Consider the following 6,558-nt stretch of genomic DNA (forward strand, 5'->3'; position numbering starts at 1 on the left):
TGCAAACAGACACTTGGGACGAGAACTCAGGGAGTGGGGATGCAACTAGGAGAGTGATGCTAGGGTAGTAACTCCAGGCACCTACTGGACCTGTTCCGGACCCAATAAAACCCCTCCAGTCTCCAGCTTTAACCATCCCGGGTATTACGTCGGGAAGGGGCTTTTGTGCTTGATGCACCCTCTTTACTACCCATAGAAGCATAAGAATCCCATATGACTTTTAGGCAAATTTTAGTTTATGCTGTCAATATATCTAATTTGGTTCGAATTTCCGTATACCTTGATAAAATTTGAAATTTACCTGAAGACTGGCTCAAGGGATGGGTGTTCGGTAGATTGGCCGACCATCCCTGGTCTGTGTTTGAGATACTGGAACGTCGGACGTGAGACTCGACTGAGGGAAGCCAAGGACTGGGCTCGTGGCGTAGAAAGAGTTTCTCGACGATACACTCCAGCATCGCTGGTGATCGCTCTGCAGAACCAATCCTCCGCTCAATTCTCTGTTCGCGCACGCTGCGTCTTGCACAGAGTCACGCACTGCGAATGTTCACTATCGCGTCAGTCCACAAGTAAACCGGGGACTTCCTCCTGGGTCCTGGGCTGGAGAACGTTAAATCGATGATCGACTCCGCATCATTTCTGCTGTATGTGCATTTGGTCCCAACGTTGGCCAGATCTATGTTGAGCTTTGCCAATGCTTCCAACAGGATCTGACCCCTCTGGTTAGTAGAGCGACTTCCCCACTCAACAGCTCAAGGGTTGAAGTCGCCCGACACTACCAACGGTGTTAGGCCCGTTAGCTCCAAGGATAATAGGTCGAAAATCTAGGTGAACCTTTCAATAGACCAGTGCACAATGGTCCAGAAACCAAATTCAGGGGGAAATTCGGGTCTAGAGCTCTATAGCAACATTTTAGAGAAAAACTTTCTTCTACACAGTTGTTACATATGCTAAAGCGCTTATTGAAAAATTATCCAAAATTAGGGTGACCAACATTTTCGATGCAATCAAGTATCTTTTCGCCTTTCTCCTAGAAAGGTATAGCAATCACTTGCAAAACCGAAAGTATAAAAGTGCTCCAAAGGGCCGAATGGCATATATCACTCGACTCAGCTCGACGAGCTGAGCATTTTCTGTATGTGTGTGTGTGTGTGTATGTGTGTGTGTGTGTGTGTGTGTGTATGTGCAGATTTTTATTCTCACTCACTTTTCTCAGAGATGGCTGGTCCGATTTTCATGAAATTAATTGCAAATGAAAGGTCTTGTTGTCCCATAAGACCCTATTGAGTTTCATTGTAATCGGATTTTTAGTTTAGGGGTTATGTATCAAAATGTAAAAATCATGAAACATCAGTATCTCAAAAACTACACAACCGATTTGAACAAAATTGGTAAAACCACGAAAGTCTATTATCTCAAATATTATATGACATATTTGAACATGACTAGTGTCATACGAACTGTCTCAAACTCACAAATAACAAACTTCATAGCAATCTGATATGTGGCTCAAAAGTTATGGAAAGACAAGAAATTCAAAGACTATTTAAAACTATACCTGCTTTGATCGATATATGTAGCATCAACATAAATTAAATGTGGTATCGTACTAATTGAACGTTCCAAATTCAATAATTCCTTGCGAAGTGTTTAAAAACTGCAAATGCACGACGAATCGACCAAATCGTTTGAAATGATTGGTTTGAAATGATTGGTTTTAATCGAAATGACAACATCCTCGACTTTTGACTTGTGGACGTCGCCTTAATTCTGAATATATTCATATTGGGTGGTATTCGGTCATTTTCAGCAGATTTTATGGCATCAATCTGACACCGGAAATACCCATATTAGGAGGTATTTAGTTATTTAGGGTGTTTTCCAAAAACTTAAAGTGGTCGTCTTTAAATTCAAAATGGTGTCCAGGGTCAATGTATGGTTTCTATGCATTATCTCGATTACGGAAATATCCATATTGAGTATTATTCGGTCATTTTCAACCTAGAAGTTGCCGTTTAGCAATTCAAAATAGTGTCTGAGGTCAATTGTTAGCTCGTTGCATCATTCTGGTTCCGGAGATACTCATATTGGATGGTATTTGGTTATTTTAGGCTGTTTTTCACAAACCGGAAGTCGCCATCTTGGATTTCAAAAGGGTATTTAAAATAATTTCTAGCCTCTGAGCGTCATTCTGGTTGAAGAAACACCCATATTGGGTGTTATTCGATCATTTTCGGATGTTTCCCAGGAACCGGAAGTCGCCAACCTATAATCCAAAATGGGGTCTGTGGTCGATTACAGCTGCTGTGTATCATTTTAGATCAGGAGATACTCATGTTAGACGGAAATCGGCCATTTTTGGCTGTTTTCCAGAAACCAGAAGTTAACATCCTACAATTCATAATGGTGTCTGAGGTCAATTTTTAGCTTCTTGCAACATTCTGGCTCCGGAGATACTCATATTGGGTGGTATTTGGTCACCTTGGGCTGTTTTTCAGAGGCCGAAAGTTGTCATTCTGGACTTTAAAATTGCCTGTGAAATCAATTTCTGTCATCTGGGCGTAATTCTGGTTCCGAAAACATTAATATTGAATGGTATTTGGTCATTTCCGGCTGTTTATCAGACACCGGAAGTCACCATCTAAAAGGACTGTACTGCCGGTACCCGCATAACTGTCCCATACTGATTTCGGTCACTTTTGAGTTATCATCGGGAATTGACTTAATTGTTATCATATTTTCTGGGAAAAAATTAAAATTGATACTTTTGTATGAAAAAACATGGAAAAAATACCAAGTTGCTCTTGTCCCATATTGAAAGTACCCGCATTACAGTCCCACTGCATAGTGGTATAAACTGCAAACATATAATTTTGCTCTAGATTAGTGTATATCGGATTATTTTAGGCATATACTGCCGTGAGATGACAAAGTGACGTAAGTGCCATTTTCTCGAATATGAGTTTTGCATGTCAATTTGTTCTTTATCCGAAGACCTATCTTTTGGTATCTTCTTTTTCGTTGTTACTTATTCGTACGTTGCATAAAATCAAAAAAACAAAGTGACGTTGGCACACATTTCCATACAAAAGTGACGAGAAATTCTTTCGTTTTTGGGCCGTACTGAAAAACTGATCACTTGGATCTACGTCACAATGTCATATCACGGCAGTAAAGAAGTATGACATTTAATTAACTAGACTAATGTTGTTTTTCTGTAGTACAATCTACGTTGCTAATGATACTGCCGGTTGCTGGTTGAATTTATATGGGATGGGACAAAATATGCGAGTACTTTTGAAATGTACCCGCATATTTTGTCCTATTTTGTCTTCTTTTCAAGTTGTATAACGTAAAACCAATTCCATCCATGTTTATTTGTTTTCAACGATAAACTAGTGCTGCCATGAAACTTTTATGGTCATTGGTTCTGGGTGTAATTCCTGGAAATCCGAATATTCACGGATAATATTAAATCGCAGTTTTCTCAACATGTTGTTTTTCGTTATGGGACAGTTATCCGGGTACCGGCAGTGTATCTGTGATCAATTTTTATATTCTGCATCTTTCTGGTTCCAGATATACTCATATTTAATGGGAATTATCCATTTCACGCTGTTTTCCAGAAACCAGAAGTTGCCATCTTACAATCCCAAATGTTGCCTGAGGTCGATTATGGAACATATTTGTTACCACTAAAAACATTCACCTGCCAAATATGGTTCCATTTAGTTGATTAGTTCGCGAGATATGCAGAAATTTGTGTTTCATCCAACTATTATGGATATATTTGTTACCCCTTGAAAATCCACATGCCAAATTCGGTTTCATTTGCTTGGTTTGTTCTTGAGTTGTGTAGTAATTTATGTTTCATTTGTATTGGACCCCTCCCTTCCAGAAAAGGGAGGGGTCTCAAACTATCATGGGAACCTTTATCGGCACCAAAAACCCCTTACTTACTTTACTTTACTTTTTTGGCTAACGGACCGTTCGCCGGTCCAGGGCCCAGCAGATCGTGCATCTTCTTCCACCGCGCACATCCACCGCGTGCGAGGCCTACCACGGAGTCGACGGCCTCTTCCTGGTTCTCTACTGAAGACCAAAATCCCCTACATACAAATTTTCACGCCGATCGGTTCGGTGATTTTCGAGCCTATATGGATAAGACAGACAGACAGACCGGATTGCATTTTTATATGTATAGATTACAACATCAATATTTTTTAAGAGTGAATATACATTTATTGGATTGAAGCGTTCATGTAAATCTATTTTTACAAATAAAAGTTTGAATGAGAAAGGCTGGGTCTGACCGCTAGGTGGATTAATTTAGGTTTTTATCTTTGTAGATAGAAGAAAATTTTGTTCTACAATATTATAGCTCCACTAATTTTAAGTAACTTTGTAAAAAAAAGTTTCACTCTATCTTTGAAAACAACCGATTAATATTGAAAAAAAATACATTTTCCCCTTTAACTTTTTTAATTCAAGTTTCATCCCAAAACTGTCTTTGAACGACTTTTAGAGCTTTTTAAGAGAAACAATTTGCAATGCTGACATCGTAAATATCTCAATTTTAATCAAAGTTATTAATATATTTCATAAAAAATATGCGTTTTTCATTTGTATGCCATTCTTTTTGGGGCAAACATAAAAAATATCTTTTGGTCTCATTTTGAAAGGCATACTTGCAATTATAAATTTTTTTAAAATATGTTATTTTTTAAATTTGAGTAAATTCAATTTAAATACAAGACAAAAATTTCAATAATATCATACATTATGCATATAAAAACACCCAGATTTATTTTTTGGTATTTTTTCTCATAAATAGGAACAATTACCTTTAATTTGATCCAAAAAATTGAAAATCGATCAACTGGTTCAAAAGTTATGAATTTTTTTAAAATCATATACATTGAACACAGTCGTTTTTTATGGTCACCCTATTTCGAAGTTGGTCACGCAAAGTGCTTCAATTGGGCTCAAAATCGCAGGGATGCTTCTATGTTGAAAATAATCAAACCCGTATTCTTTCGTTGGGTTGTTAAGGGAACTAGCTCCGAAATAGGGTGACCATAAAAAAAGGCTATGTTCGATGTATTTTATTTACAAAAATTCATAACTTTTGAACCGCGTGTTTTCGCAGCGGGCTTGTCGGTTGGGCACTTGGGGCCTACCATAAAGTGTTTGGCGTCTAGTTTTCAGGAACATACCATGCACTTGGGGACTTTTCGCAATCCTTCGCTCTATGGCCTGCACCATCATCAGAAGCAAACATCCGGTTGCTGGAGTATACCAAGAAGATATCAAGCCGACCTAGAGCTTGCCATTCTTCAGTACCAGATTCACATCCGCCGACACAAGTCGGAAGGTAACCATCTGGGATCCTTTCGGAGGCGGATTGACGTAGTGGCCATCTCCATACCGCACTTCTTTTTGAGGGCTTGCGCAACATCGCATTTTGAGGGCTTGCGCAACATCGCACCCCTCCAAGTTGATATCGTCCAAGTTTTTGAGCTAGTAAGTCACCTCCGACGTGAGAACCTGCATCTCTTTGCCTAGGACCTGCTCGTCTACCACCTTGTAGAAAGCGCCCTTATTTTTCGCATCCTTCCAGAGCTCGAGTCATCTCGCCAGTGCGAGATCGACGGACGAAATCCTTGAGTTGGGTTTCGCTACTTATTTTCTTCAAGACTTTTGAGTACTTAGCCCGTCAGTCTTTGGTATGAGGGCGTCCTCCCTGCTCTTTGCCTCTTTGACCTTGACGGACGTTTTGTCGCCGCTCTGTCTGGACGCTTTTTTGTACCACGACAACCCATGGGTTTCCCACAGTCGCCGCTCCGTTCAACGTTCCGGCCTTTGAGCCTGTTGGTGTGCTAGCTCGCGAGACTAGCTTCACCAACGGTTTTTTCACGTTATCGGGGGCCGCTTCCTTCGAGGACTGCCTCATTCGCTTACCGACCTGCTCAGTAGAGCAGATTGCAACGAATAAAGGGGAAGGGGCATCGGTCTGAACCTGCGTAGATTCAGTTGCCCTTCTAGTCGTCACCTCCTTTTCGAAGGCTTCAACCCGAGTTCGGCGTTCTTTTGTTGAGCTTCATCGATGGTAGTCCGAAGAAGGAGACTCTGTTTCAGATCCCTAGCGATATTGCTCCTCTCGCTGCGAACTCGATGATCGCATCGAGCTGTTCGGACAGCACCGCCACCTTTGGCCGCTTGTCCGTACTCTTTTCGATAGTCTTGACTAGCAAGGAACTGTCGACCTTTATATCCGGTGTGGAAACTGACGTGTTAGCCTTTCCGCCACCGAGTTTTACTGCATCCACTGCATGTATTTTTTTTGCGGAGCCCGCTGGATACCACCTTTTGCGAAGGGATTAGGTAGTAGCTTATACAGCAATTATTCAGTAAAAACCAATCAGTAGCTTAATAAGCTTTAAGCCAACAAAATTGTTCGCGAGGTATATTATTTAGTCGGACTCCTGCTTCAAGTGTGAATGTTTGTTATCATTTTACTGATTCATTGTTTGAATTTGCAACTTTTTCAAGTTTTGA

Source organism: Wyeomyia smithii, chromosome 3 (assembly GCF_029784165.1).
Source record: "Wyeomyia smithii strain HCP4-BCI-WySm-NY-G18 chromosome 3, ASM2978416v1, whole genome shotgun sequence".
NCBI lineage: Eukaryota > Metazoa > Arthropoda > Insecta > Diptera > Culicidae > Wyeomyia > Wyeomyia smithii.